Source organism: Miniopterus natalensis, chromosome 21, assembly GCF_054644295.1.
Source record: "Miniopterus natalensis isolate mMinNat1 chromosome 21, mMinNat1.hap1, whole genome shotgun sequence".
Classification (NCBI taxonomy): Eukaryota; Metazoa; Chordata; class Mammalia; order Chiroptera; family Miniopteridae; genus Miniopterus; species Miniopterus natalensis.
Genome location: NC_142101.1, coordinates 14348922 through 14364207, shown reverse-complemented (window position 1 = coordinate 14364207; position 15286 = coordinate 14348922). Strand labels below are relative to the sequence as shown.

Here is a 15286-nt window from a genome sequence, read left to right as displayed (position 1 = left end):
TCTCTGACTTCAGTATGTCCATGTGACCAAGACTTGTTCAGTCACATTTAGGATCTCACCCAGAACTGAAACCTGAGGGAGTGATGCACAGACCAAAGGGCAGATAAGCTATTTATGACCGCAGGGACATTAGAGTTGAGAGTCCTGAGGTGGGGTCAGCTAATGTCTGGGGTGGATGTGGTGACAATGAAAGCAACAACACATGTCATGAGCTGGTGACATTTTAACCAGATTATTTAAGTGTTGTGATCTCAAGTATGTTTTTGGCCGCCTAACCTTCCTTGATTCCTATCCATTTTCTGAGTCAGGCTCTCCAGCCTTCATGTTGATTTGGGAGCCATCCACCATCCTTCCAAAAAATTTCTTTCCTCAGGGTGGCCAGAGTTAATTCTCGTTATTTGTGCAGTGGTGTCATGGCTCAAGGTGCCATTCGTTCTACCTGGGCAACCTCACTGCAGCCCTTTCCCTTGAAATTGGCGGACATTGTGGTCACTTTGGGATTGGTCCCTGTCTTGGTGCAAGACTCCTCCTTTCACCTAATGCTTGTCTCCTTTGGCTTTCTGTGTAGCAGCTGTCTATACTTCGTCATTCAGTGTAAAACAGCCTTTCTCTCTGACAGCATGCCATTTTTATTTTATTTTATTTTTTTTAGGAATGGTTTGGGAGACAATATGAGGAAATCATCCCTATGAAGCAAGCAAAATTGTCCTTCAAGTTAATTCCAGCTGTTTTGTGGGGACAGATTAGATGAATTCTGACTACCTTGATTCAAGGTGAGTTTCTTTTACACCTGGCTAAAGGTATGCTAATTTGCCTTCCATTTTTATAATGTAAAGTCACTTCCTGGATAGAGCAGTTAACTCCAGTGTGTTCCAACCTACTTCCCAGACAACCCCTTAGGACATTAAACATTTTATCTCCTTAGTCTGACACATTTACACTCTCCCCCAATACAAACACAGGGAGCCCTAGTCGGTTTGTTTTAGTGGTTAGAGCGTCAGCCCATGGACTGAAGGTCCCAGGTTCAATTCCAGACAAGGGCATGTAGCTTGGTTGCAGGCTCAATTCCTGTCTCCTGGGTGGGCATGTGCAGGAAGCAACCAATTGATGTTTCTCCCTCACAGTGATGTCTCTCTCTCCATCCCTTCCACTCTCTCTGAAAAGCAATGGACAAAATATCCTCAGGTTAATATTAAAAAAACAAACAACAAAACCCACAAAAATATACAAACACACACGCAGGGATTTGGGAACCTTAGCCATACATACGCCATTTTAGATAGGAAGAGATTCACTCAGTGATACAATTTAGCTTCAACTAATGTTAAGTATTCTCTCAGTTGAATCTATTGAATGCATAGATTCTGTGTAAATTAGTTATATTTGTCCTATAATTTTAGTTAAATAGAATCTTATGGTATCGACTCTCATGTGGCTAGCTTCTTCCATTCAGCACAATGTTTTGGGGAATCATTCATGTTGTTGTGTAAATCAGTTGTTCATTCTTTTTATTGCTGAATAGAAGTATCCCATTATATGACTATGCCACAAGTTATTTATTCATTGTACTGCTTATAATTGTTTGGATGATCGTTTTGTTTATTTTCATGATTACTAGTAAAGCTGCAATGAGCATTTTTGCTGTGTCTTTTTTTTTTGAGATTTTTGGACATGTTTCAGTTTCTTTTTGGTAAGTACCTAAAGTGCAGTTTCTGGGTCACACATGGTAAATGTACTTTAACCTTATAAGAAACTGTCTAATATTTTTCAAAGAGGTAGTACCATTATATACTCCCATCAGCAACATAGGAGAGTGTGGTGGTTTTATATGCTCTGGAAAATTTGGTGTTGTTGGCTTTTTGAATCTATACGTTATGAATATCACCTTACAAAGCTATTCATTTATCTTTAAATGGCTAATTTCTTTTAAGGAGGTTATTTAAAAACATAATATTTTATAATAAGCCACTTATTTATTATTTCTGGTGCTCTTTATTTCTTCATGTGCATTCTAGCTTCTATCTGGTATCATTTATCTTTAGTCTTTGGATTTTTTGGTAATAAATTCTCTCAAGTTTTGCTTATTTGAAGATGCCATCCTTCCTTTTGAAGGATATTTTAATTGGTTATAGAATTCTGTATTGATAGTGGGTTTTCCCCTTTTATTTAAACTATGACATTCCATTACCTTCTGGCTGCCATTGTTTCTGATGAGAAGTCAGCTGTCATTTGCATCATTGTTCCCCTGCATATAATGTGTTTCCTTTGTCTGTTTTCAGGGTTTTTTTCTCTTTATCTGTTTTTAAGCAGTTTGACCATGATTGTGCCTTTGTATTTACTCTCAGGGCTTGCTAAGCTTCTTGATCTGCAAGTTGATATTTTTGAACAAATATAGAAAATTTTCAATTATTCTCATTCTGGTCTCCAAATACATGTGTATTAGACAGTTTTAATTGTCTCATAAATACATCAGCCTCTTTATTTTTATTCAGTTGTTGCTTCTCTTTTGTTTTGCCATTTCCGGTCTGCTATTTTTTATTTAAATTTTTATTCTAGTCTATTTTTATTTGATTCTTTACAGTTACATATCTTTGTAGATATTCCCTATATTTTCACTTATTCAGGCCATGTTTTCCTTTAATACTTTTTTCTTTATTTCCTCAACAATATTTATAAAGTCTTTGTCTGCTATATCCAATATCTGGGCCATCTCATATTTTTGTTGTTGTTGATTATGGGTGACATTTTCCTTTTTCTTTACATATCTTTATGTTTCTGATTGTGTGCTCAACTTAGTGAATGCTATATTGTAGAGTTTCCGAAGGCTGTTGAGTTTTGTTCTAGTAGACAGTTCAGTGACTAGCTGTTTACATTGAACTTACAAAGGTTTGGTTTATGCTTTACTGTAACTCACTCTAATTGGAGACTGGGGTGGAGGAAGTAATTTTTAAACTCTGTCTTCCTCCCTCGAGGCTTTTTTCAGGGCTTAGTTTAAAGCATTTTTAGGGCAGATACAGAGTAGGAATTACTCTAGAGTATAGTTCATACTCCAAAGGCCTGGCCTTTCTGGCATCTCAGCAAGTTGCCTGGGATATCAGTGGGGCATTAACAAAGTTTCTCTCCTCTGGCTGTAGCAGAACTACAACGTCCCCCAAGTACTGCTCATTCCTCTACTACTTTTGCTCAAACCCAGAGCAGCCACTCTTGATAGCCTAAAGTAGTATTGCTCTGTGAAGTTTAGCCCAGCCTGCAACCAAGGACTCACAGATTTCCTCACTTGAGCTCTTGAATACTTCTTTCCTCTCTGATTACCTATCCTTTAGAATGTAGCAAGATCTAGAGCTAAGGTAGTTCTCGGGGTGTACAGGAAGTGGAAAAGGAGCTCCAAGTATCTGAGGATGGCAGGGGAATGCTACTAGGCTGGGCCCTGTCCAGTTCTTTCTGGCAACTGGACAGTAGATCCATGAATGTCTCCTAATTTAAGGTGAGGGCATTGTCCTCAGTCAGCTTAAGTTTTCACACCTACATTATCTCTGATGATACCTATTTCCCTGGCCCTCTATGCAGAACAGTATTTATTTCTAGATTTGAGCCCTTGGCTGTGCTGGCAGAAAACTGAAATGCAAACTGAAAATCAGATATGCTTAGGCTGTGGAACCTCCAGAGGGTCTCTCTCCCTCCCCTTTCAGGGTCCTGTTGGGCAAGCTGATGTGGGGAGGAGGCTGCTTCTTGCCTCTGCTTCCTCCTTTCTTCCCCCAAAATAGTCAGTGCCCACCCCTGAGAAACAGAATGTACCCAACCAGTCCTAAGAGGCGGGGAGCTGGGAGCTCTTCCTACCCCCCACCCCCACATTTATGCCCCTAACACAGTGTAGCTGGGCTGCAGCAGCATTTGGAGAAACCTATGGGGAGCTCCTCGGCGGGGCGGCTTTGATGATTTCTTCAGACACATGGAGCAGACTGACAAATTGACTTTCAAGTGAAAGGTCAGTGTCGAGAACCAAGGGGTAGAGCATCTGGATTCACAATTAAAACGCCTGCGGAGCACAGTGTGCAGCTCCGGCGTCTCCTTGTGTAGGAGGTGCTGTCGGAGGGACTCATTTGGCAGCTGTGTCTGACTCTGGATTGGGATTGGAGAGAATAAAAATTCCTTGTGGTCGTCTGTGCGTGGATGTGCACACACACCGGGATTGTGTGTGGGTGTTTCAAGAGAAATCCTGCTCTTTGGCAAATGCAAGCACAGCTCTTTTGCTAACTCAGTTCTGCCCTAGATTTGACCTCCACAGCCTGTCCAGGGTGAACAGATCTGCAGAAGGGCTGGCTGGCTCATCACGGCGCCTGCCTTTTATAGCCAGGAATGAAAGAACAGTGAGGATGGAGTTGGAAAACCAAGTTTGATCACTGATTTACTCTCTGACCTTGGGCCAGTTGTCGTTTCCAGTATATAAAGGGCTGTACCCAGACACCTGCAGAAAATGTATTTGCTCATCCAGTTGAAAAGAGAGCCAGGCCCCATCAATGCCTTTTCTCTATGTTCCTGGTCATAGGGGTAGTTGTTCTGTTTCCAGTCTACAAAGTGTTTCCATATCTGAAGATATGGTGAAAGAAAACAGGATATTCCTAGAGTGCCTGAGGACCCAGGACCCCAGAAAGCGCTGTATATTGGGGCCCAGTGCACCTAATTCTTAGCTATCTCAAGATACCTTCTGTATCCAACACTGGCTTTTGAGGTCTCACTGACATAATTAAGCAGGTAGATGATAAACCCCTGTAATAACACCATTCATTATGGCCTGTTTACTTTCCTCCCCTTTGCAGCAGCCAGCCCTGCAGGAGGTCCCTAAAACCCTCTGTTGAGTGATGGGATGCAAACCTCCCTCCACAGTGGAGGCTCTGCTGCTCCGGCTACCTCCCACCGGCCCAGCAGGTGGTTGCACTTTGGGGGGCACTTAGGAAGGGATATTTTTAGCTCACTCTTCCCCTTCCTCCTGGCAGGAAGCAGTCAAGATAATGGAACTAAGCTAGTGGTAGAAAGTGTCAGAGAAGGTTTCTAAAAAGAGAGAAACAGAAGCTGAGCATGGAGTTTGGAACGTGTTGATTGGAAAGGACCAGTGTTTTCCAAGTAAAGATAATAGAAGAGGGTTTGGGCCCTGGCTGGACTAGTTGGGAGACAAGGAACCCTTTCCTTAATGATGCAGGCTATGGAGCTATCCTGCCAGGAATCAAATCCTGCTTCTGTGACTTACGAGCTGGGTGATGCTGGGGATGTTATTAAACTTCCCTGTGTCTCAGTTTCCTTTTCTGCAGAATGAGGTGAGACCTATCTCACCGAGTTGTAGCAAAGATTAGTTATCACATGTGAAACACTGAGAACAGTCTCTAGCGCACAATAAGCACCGCACGGGTCTTGGTAAACATCATTAATTGTCTTTGGATTAATCCATTGCCCTCTTGTTACCTGCCTCTTCCACATGCTGTGGTCAGGTAAACGCATTCTTACTTTGGCTTTACAATAACCTATATGAGGAAAACAGGGAAAGGGTAATTATTACCTTCCTTTGACAGATGAGAAGCTTTAGAAACATTCTTTCTTTTGATTGGCCTTTAAGATCCTCATTCTTACCCAGATTTTCTCTTATATTTCTCCTATTCACTGTTAACATTTTCTGTAAGGTAAAGGAGTTATTTATATTTATATACAGCAAATACTTACGGGATACCTACTATATACCAGAAACTGTTCTGAGTGCTAGAAACCGGAGGGTGAGTAGACACATACAGTTCCTGCTCTCATGGGGTTTATAACTTCATCTTATCTCATCTTTTCTATTAGAATCTAAGCCCTTGGCAGACAGAATGCATGTCTGATTAATCTTCATATCCACAAAAGTATTCAACACAAAATCTCGTAGTAAGTACTCAAATGCTTGTTGATAAAATAGTTATAGCAAATATTTGAGTTCTTGCTAATGTCAGATACCGTGTTTGTTGTTTTACATTTATTATCTTGCTGATTCAGCCATAACAATTCCATGAGATTGGTATTTTATGGATGGGGAAACCATTATTAGAGACTTGCCTAAGTCCACTCAGAGAGTTGATTAGCACAAGGACTCAGCCCAGGCTGTCTTGACTCTAAATTTTATGCTTTTTGACTTTGGAAATAGAGTTGAGATGAATGGGCTTTATTAAATTATCATAATAGGTGAATAAATGAAATCCCAATGTTGTTAAACAAGCTACCAAAATTTGCATACATCCTCACCACTCTCTGGCTTTTTTCATTTGGCTCCTTTTGTACTCCCCCCAAAGAATGAAATTTCCCGCTTGGAATAGGGCATTGCCTGCGAGGTATTCCTGTTCCCCTGGCATCCAGGTTTGGTGGTAAATTTATGCTCTTTTGCCTCCTGTTGAGAAGGAAGCAGGGATCTAAATGCTGGGCTGTTGCCACAACCCTGGGAAATAGAAACATCAGTCATCCCACTTGCCACCCGGCTTGAAACATGGGACCTATTTTTAGACCTGTGCAGAGCAAGGACATTATTAAACAGTAGCTTGCTTAGTGACTAAGTTATAGGTCTACATTCTGTGAAGGCAACATGTATTTTAAAATATTTATTTTATTTGTTTGACTATCAATTGATTTATTTGGGTCCCAGCCAATAGGGATTCGAGTATGCAGAACTTGTCTTCATGTCTTCGGTTTACTAAGTAATTTTTATTTCCAACTCTAAGTTATATCGTGTTCTTTGTAAAACAGTTGATCTTCAGAATACATTTAAGAATTATTTTTAAAATAGAAAACTGAGGCCGGCCATTGTGGCTCAGTTGGTTGAGCATAGTCCTATGAACCAGGAGGTCGCCGGTTCAGTTCCCGGTCAGGGCACATGCCTGGGTTGTGAGCTCGATCTCCAGCAGGGGGCGTGCAGGAGGCAGCAGATCGATGTTTCTCTCTCATCAATGTTTCCATCTCTCCCTCTCCCTTCCTCACTCTGACATCAATAAAACATATTTTAAAAAATAAAAAACTGAAAGTATCTCCATGCCTGTGTCTTGACTACACACTTAATAAATGCTTATTATATTTTAATCTATATTTCTGTACCTCCTCATCATAGCAACAGGGTTTGGCGCAGTGAGCTGTTAGGAAGTCGTTGTCATAGAAGAAGTGACTCTTGGCAAATTAATATTAATTTTTATTCATGGTTTGTGGAATTCACCTCATTACCTTAGATTCACTCACTTACAGATTTAAAAATAAAAAAATGATAAGAAACATTCTTGCCATAACAAAGAAGAAAAGAGTAGCCGTAACAGGCAAGAGGCTTATCAGTAGAAGTGTTTTAATTAATTAATTCTGCCAGTAAGAATTTATTGAGCACCTATCTGGCACATAATTGAACTAGAACCCAGACATTGCCTCTGACTATAAGGAGGCCACTCATTAATTCACAACTGTGAATGCTCTGTGTTAAAACCCATGCATAGGTCAGTCTGCTTAGGTGACACTTTGAGTTGACCATATCAAAAATATGACGGAGAACTCCAGCTTCTGGTCATATTTTATTGAGTTGTAAGATCAATGGATGGATGACTTTTCTTTTCTTTTTTTTTTTTTTGAGTAGTTTTCCTAGGCTTTAATTTAAACTACAACCTGGATTTTACTGCCTGTGCCCATCACCACGTCTGGCGCAGAGAAAGTGCTCAATGAATACTTGTTGAGTTGATGAATGAAAGAAACTGAATAGGAGAAACCAGCAGTCGAGAGCTAGATAATTACAACTCTTTGAGGAAGAGGGAGATTCTTCTTTCATCTTAGTAGGACTTTGTAAAGAATCTGTGTTTCCTATTCTGGGGCAGACATCTTCCTGGGGAGATGTTTTTGCTAAGTTGTTTTTTTTCCACAGCCAGATTTTAGGTGAGGCATCGATAAATGTGTACCGCTGCTTAGAGAGAGAGGCCTGGTAAATATAAGGGGCTGTTGCTATGCAGCGGTGGAGTGCTCAGAACCCACAGGAGCTGCAGAGGCAACTAGATTATTTAAAGGCTTTAGGCCTCATTACCAGGGCCTTGAACTCTGTATGAGCTTCGTAGCCAAAGTAGTTTCCAAAGGGTGGGGATCCCTGACTCTTTCACCTCAATATTAAAAAGCATCAACTCCTACAGTTTACAGCTGCTGCAGCAACTGGACACATTTCAGGGGAAAATGACTCATTTTAGGATTCCTGCAGGCAGAGACTCATGCTAATGAGAGAAATAGTTGGATGGGATTTATCTGATTTTTAAATATCACCAGGCCCTTTGATAGGCATAAAATGCAAGTGTTAGAAGCAATGGTAATAATCTAGCTCCGTTTCAGTATCCACACTCGTGTTGTAAATTTCCCCAAAGTCACTGAAGTTTGACTTTGGAAGACATCGCATGATGTTGTCTTTGTTTTGCAGCAACACATTTATCTACCCAATAATGTTGGGCTTAACTCTGTTATTGAAATAATTTCTGCATTGTCTGAATACCCAAAGGGAAGGAAAGGAGGCCCAGAAGACATTTATTGGCAATTATAAAACCTACGTAGAATGATCATTTGTACATAGCTTTAAAATGTTCACAGTACTTTAAAATGTATCTCATTTCCTTTGTATAATTAACACTGAGCAGACCTGGCTATCTAACCATGTAGTTGGGGAGGTTTTACCTTATATAATCCCTATTAGCCTCCCAGCAATTCCTAAATAATTAACTTTTCTAAGAAAAGACCGTATGTTTGCTGCGTAATCACAACTTTAGGACAAAATCCTCTGGCCCTCGCCTTCCAACCTGAGGGACACTACGTCCGCGGGGTAACCGACTGAATGAATGGTCCCAAATCTTCATTCTCCTCCTGTCCACACCCTTTGTAAGGTGACGTTGCATTAAGAGGTGGCGTCTGTTCCCCACTCCTTGATCCCGAGTTTGCCCATGTGACTTGCTTTATCGATTTCTGAGAGCTCTCTGTATATTAACTTAAACACATGAATTTATTTATACAAATACAATTTGCTAATATAAGCATGGAAATACAATATTCTTATGTATTTTCCAGTTTGTCATCTCTAGCATTTTGATTTTGTTGATTTCTTTCCTACACAGTAACATTTCCTCTTACTTTTGTGCAGCAAAACTGCGTTATATTTTAGGGTTTCTGAATTTTCTGTTGCTGTTGGAATAGTTCTCTCCATCACAAAATTATGAAAGTATTCACCCATATTTTCCTAGTCCTTTTATGTTCCTATTTTTTTTTAACTGTAGTACTTGATTTATTTAAAATTTATATTGGAATCAGGAGTGAGTTGAGATGAGGCTTAATTTATTTAAGAAATTACTAACAGATTTTTCCGACATTATTTTAAGCGTACGCTATATTTTCGGCACTGATTTGAAATCTCACCTTTGATGCACACTAAATTTACAGACATTTTGGGTACTATTTTTATACTCAGTTCCATTCCTGCCATAAATTAGACTCTTTTAGTGACAGTCACTTTATAGTTAATCTTCATCTCTGTTAACGTAAGTACCCCCTCCCTCAATTAGTCTTCCTTTTCAAAATTCTCCTAATTATTTCTGCTCGTTCATTTTTTCAGCTAAATTTTAAACTCATTTTTTAAATGAAAAGCATTTTGTTGAGATTTTGATCGGGATTATAGAATTCTATACATTTTCTGTAGATCAATTTAAGGAGAACCCACATCTTTAAAAAGTATAGTTGTAACTGAAAGGCAGGATTATTCTACTAATAATTCCGTATTATTGTCATTGTAACTACTAACAGGTTGCATTTTGGGGAAATTCCTTAGTATCATCCTGTCTTCCCTTCACCGCCCATCTCCCACACATAGAAATTCCAGAGCACTTTAAAAGGGGGATTTTCAGTACTTTCTCTTGAACTTGAGCTTCCTTCTTGTATTTGCCCTGCTCTACCTGCTCCCAGAGCTGGACAGTTATAATTAATTAGCTCCAAATCTTCATTCCCAGAAGGGGACTGTGTGTGAAACACCCCAGGTTGACTCAGCATCTGTAACTCTCAGCCCATTGTGTGACTAGCCTCTGAGCAGGCAACTGGGCATGATTTTCTTTTTCCGATCTGAAACTTATTCAACGTTAGCACACTTTTTTTTAACCCTCACCTGAGGCTATTTTTTCCGTTGATTTTCAGAAAGAGTGGGAGGGAGAGAGAGAAACATCGATGTGAAAGAGACACATCGATTGATTGGCTGCCCCCCCCTGCAGGAGCCCCAACCAGGGCCAGGATCGAGCCTGCAACGGAGGTATGTGCCCTTGGCCGGAATCAAACCCAGGACCCTTCAGTCCACGAGCCCTTGGCCGGAATCAAACCCAGGACCCTTCAGTCCACGTGCCTTTGGCCGGAATCAAACCCAGGACCCTTCAGTCCACGTGCCTTTGGCCGGAATCAAACCCAGGACCCTTCAGTCCACGTGCCCTTGGCTGGAATCAAACCCGGGACCCTTCAGTCCACGTGCCCTTGGCTGGAATCAAACCCGGGACCCTTCAGCCCACAGGCCGATGCTCTTAACCACTGAGCCACATCGGCCAGGGCTCATGGGCTCATGCTAACACGCTTTGGCTTTCCAACCCCGTTGCCAAGTTTATGGCTTTTTTGCTGGAGCCGTTCGTTCCAGTCGTCTCTAGTATTTCATCAAACACGGTTAAAGAAACCGTGAGAAGGAATCGATGCTCCTGTGGGCTGCCTCGAGCAGACACCACCGGATCGCTGCGAAACGGCTTTCCTTTCCAGCCCTCCTGAATCGTAATATGTTTCTGAGGCCAAATTCTTCGGGGAACCATTACGACTATTTAAGGTCTCCAAATTTTATGCTTCGGTACAAAAGGCCTAGGGGGTGAGGATTTTAAATGGATGAAGTGGAGAAATTTGCACTTCCTTAAGCAAACACAGAGCATTTCCTTCCATGTGTCAGGAGTGAAAACAAAAAATACAAACTAATTTGTCATGAAATTTTCCCTTTTATAACTCCCTCTTTGGTGCTTTTTCAACCTCACAAGTCATATTTTCTCTTCTTCCGTGTCAGGTTTATAGCTTTGCTGGTCACAGTTTCAATAACCATGATGGACGATCTTCTGTTCGATATATCATGTACAAATATTCCGCTTAAAAGTATCTTTGTGTTCACAGCTTGCTTTCTGTCACCTCCCCGGGTCCTCCTCGCGGCTCACACGCACATGGCGTTATGTTATACGCCCGAGAGCTTTGGGGAGAGCGCAGATTTAGGAGCGTTGAGTAAGCCGGGGATGGCTGCTTGTTTGGGCCGAGCCTGACCTCACTGTGAAATGAGGCAGACTGTCATATTTATGGCTCGGGCTAAGGCAGTAATATATTGGCCTTCGCCTGTGGAAACGCATTTACTCCCCGACATGTGGCCTCCACTTTGTTTCCTCTCAAGTGGTGGTTTTCACCTAACTGTGGGTCTTTCTTGTTTGCCTCTTTCCTTTCCCTTCCTTCTTGTCTCGTTTCTTTACTCTCCCTGCCTCCCTCTTTTCATGCTTTCTCCCCCTTTTCTCCTTCCTGAACCCCCAGTAAACTTGGGACTTGTAGCATTTGTATATAGCGTAAAAAAAGTCTTGTTTTCAGATAACGAGAGTCGTCATTCCCCTTACCTTCCTATTTTGCCCTCTGTTTGCTAGATCCAAGCTTACACACACACACACACACACACGCCACTGAAAAAAATGATGTGGCTGGATAAATGCCCTTCACAACTATGGCCTGGAAATACGATCCTATTGGGGTCCCTTGGAATCTGACTCACTATCGTTTGTTTTTCTTGCTAAAATGCTTCTCTGTAAATTACAGCAGGAGAAGGGAAGGTCATGTGGTTTCTGATTTACTGTAGAAAATATTAAGGGGAAAAAAAACACACACACCCCATCAGAGTAGTCATTGATAATCAAAAAACATAGAAAAACCTCACTGTGAAAGTCGTTATTATTTCTGAGTCTGGTCACCTCTCCCTCCCTGTCCCCCCGCTGCACGGCCCCTGTTACCCTGAAGTGTATTTTTATAGCCACTCCAATTTAGCCAGTAGGATTCAGGTTGGGAGGGCATGTAGAAAGTCTCTGTCCTGCTCCCTTTCCCCAGTGTGTCCTGGAAATTAGGCTTTTCTCCTTAGTTTTTCTAGTTTGTGCAGATTGGGAAAGTGTTGGGCAACCCTTGCCATCCAGTCTTCTTCCTCTCCCTTTCATTCGGGTCACAGTCTGGATTCCACAGGACCGCCCTCTTCCCCCTGTCATCACAACACACGGATGGTCACTGCACTCGCATCCAGAGAAAGCCCTGCTCTGGGAAGGGCCTCGGAAATGCTGGGCTGGTCTTCGCTAGCTGCTGTTGTCCTCGACTGTCCCCACTGAGCTGACAGCAGCCGAAAGGTGTCGCAACAGCCATCCAGACCCTGAGCAGACTTAGCGTTGGTGCTAATCGTCATCAACACACTCAGCCACCAGGTGAAATCAATGGCTCCTTATTTGCACGGCTCTGCGCAGCTGGTTGCAATGAATGTGCCACTTTTTACCCCCTCCATTCAGGATGATGGACTTATGAAAGCACAGAACTGGGCACAGGAGACTGCTTCAAAAAATCATCCATGTTGCCTGGCCAGTGTGGTCCAGTGGTTGAGCGTAGACCCATGAACTTGAAGGACAGGGTTCGATTTCTGGTCAGGGTTTTGAGCTCTATGCCCAGTAGGGGGCGTGCAGGAAGCAGCCTGTCAATGATTCTCATCGTTGATGTTTCTCTCTCTCTCGCTCCCCTCCTCTCTCTGAAATCAATAAAAACGTATTTTTAAAAAATCACCCACATTGCTGCCTTTCTGGTCCCTTGGAAATGTCATTTATTTTCCCTCAGCCTCAGTTTTCCCATCTGTGACCCGAAAGAATTGATTATCTCCAAGGTCACTTTCTGTAGTAACATATGATGTCCCATTTGTTTTTATTGCTGTTGTTGTTTTGTTAAGAAGGGAAGGGGGTAGGATTGGTTTTCTTCTACATTTTTTAGCTTCTCCTATGCCTGGGGCAGAGAGAACTGTTTTCTCTCCATCACTGGGGGAATGATACTCATGAGCGATCTACTTCCCACAAATGTTGACAAGCCGGGGGACCGAGGGACTGAGGCCGTCTCCACACAGCATAAAACAAAGCAAGACTCGGCAGCTCTCCAGCTCATTTGATTTGAGTTAACAGGGGCAGTTTTTTTTTTAATGTTTTATTTTTGGCTTGACGTCAGTCATAGAGTTTTTAGGAGAGTTGATATTGGTGCAATTACTGATCATTTTAAAGACAACTTTTGTATGATTATGTCATGTAGCTTAAGAAGCAGGCATTGCTCTCAAGAATTCCAGCGTGTGACTAATTTCTACTTTAAAAAATGATGCATGTAGGTAAAGATATCAGACCATGAAGTATGTATTTATTAGGGCTTTTGTTACTTTGCTCGAAATGAGTAATCAGTCTGCAGACACTGGGCTCAAGCTTAGTTCAGCGACTTAGTTAATCTGAAGCTGCCATGTTAAAAATTCACGTTCCCTGGCCGTAGAAGCTGAATTTATATTTTTTTCAAGCAGTGGAAGGGAGAACTGGAACTCTCAACTCCAGCCACTTCTTCAAGCAGATAAATTTTTGAAAGAACCAATCTGGACGTTGAGGATCAGAAAACGTATTCTCTTAGTTAAAATTACTCATGTGAGTTGCCCCTTGGAAAGCACGTTTCTCCAGGGGTACAAACTCTGCACCTTAGTAACCACTGCCTTGTGCTCCCCCCTGCCCTCGCCACTTAGCTTAATACACACCGATATTTATGATGACATCACAGTTGCAATTCCTTACTTTCATGATGTTTTTTCTTAGGAACTGGTTAGTCCCCTGGGTTACTGACTGCATAGCTCTGTGTGACAGACACCTCATTCATCATTATTTTCATTTCTTCATGCGTGATAAGCACCGACTATTTTCAAGCCGATGTGGCTCAGCTAAAGATAAAGACCACCTAAAATAGGGAGCTTATATTTTGTGGGAACGAGAAAGCTTGTGCACAACTAACTACGGTACATGTTAGATAGTAATAGGTTATAGATGCAAGGAGTTTAGAGGAGGGAACAGTTCGCTGTGACTTAAAGAATCAGGTCCCGAGAATGACCTGTGCACATGCACGTAGGCAGATGCAAAGCCATGGCGATTTCTAGAAATACAACGTGAAGGACCTGTGGTCACAGTCTTGCTGTTTGAAAGACAGTGCTTTCTTTAAAGTTTGAAATTCACAGGCTCATGCTCACGCACTCGAGTGTGAGTATATAAAACCTTTAAAATGAATTCACCTATTTCCTAGCTTTGGGGCTGATTGAATCATGCTTTATTTTATTTTCTGTTGAGAATAGGCCTAGAGCATCATAATCTGTCAGTCTCCTATTTATTGGGGCAATGTCTTCCGATCAATCTTTCCTCACTGACTTGAGAACACATTTACTTTTATTTCATGAACTCTACTTCAACCAAAAAAGTCTCCGATGCTGACTCAGCACACAAAGCTACATTTTATACCTGTCAGGCTGCATATAGATTTTTATAAGGTGAACAATGGTTGTATTTAAGAACTGATGTGGTAATCGTGAAGCCTTCTGGCAGGATCCTTTGGAAACCGAATCCATAAATTTTATTAGTATTAAATGTTTCTAATGGGAGTTGACAAATAGCTGAATGAGAAAGCTTTTTCTCTGTACTTGGCAAAGGGAGAGGGAAGGAAAAAGTCCCTATTACACAATGAGAAATGCATTAACGCTCAATTCCATTCATCTCAATTTTGCGCAAATATAATTTAAGACCTTTTACGACTGTTGGTGAAATTACAGTGTGCTGCGGGGAAGCTGCAAAAATTTTATGGGTCCAATAAAATTGTCATTGTAATACCATTATAGGGCGCTGGGACAATATAGGTATCTGTAATGCTCCCACCTCCATGCCAGACTCAGAGGGAGATAGATAGTAAGTGTGATTGGACACAAATGCTGAAGGGAGCTAAAGCCCAAGTTTGTTTGATAATGAAAACCTCCCTCTTTGTGTTCCCTAGCAAGTGAAACTGGGTGGGTGATTAGACATTTTAACGGGTTGGCTTTATAATGGAGCAGATAACCATGATCAAGCACGGTCTATAAAATAAGTTATTGTTCAAATAACCATGTATTATCTTCTGGTTGTGTGTTTCCTGCTGCTTTGCTCGACTTTGG

General features: G+C 41.6%; 1 long non-coding RNA gene across 1 annotated transcript in view; it reads left to right on the top strand.

Moving 5' to 3' along the window:
- The first annotated feature begins 659 nt into the window (after positions 1-659).
- Positions 660-15286, top strand: part of LOC107543598 (uncharacterized) — a 79162-nt gene continuing 64535 nt past the window's right edge. The window contains exon 1 of the long non-coding RNA XR_001603829.1: positions 660-773. This is a non-coding gene — a long non-coding RNA (uncharacterized LOC107543598). The remainder of the gene's footprint in view (positions 774-15286) is intronic.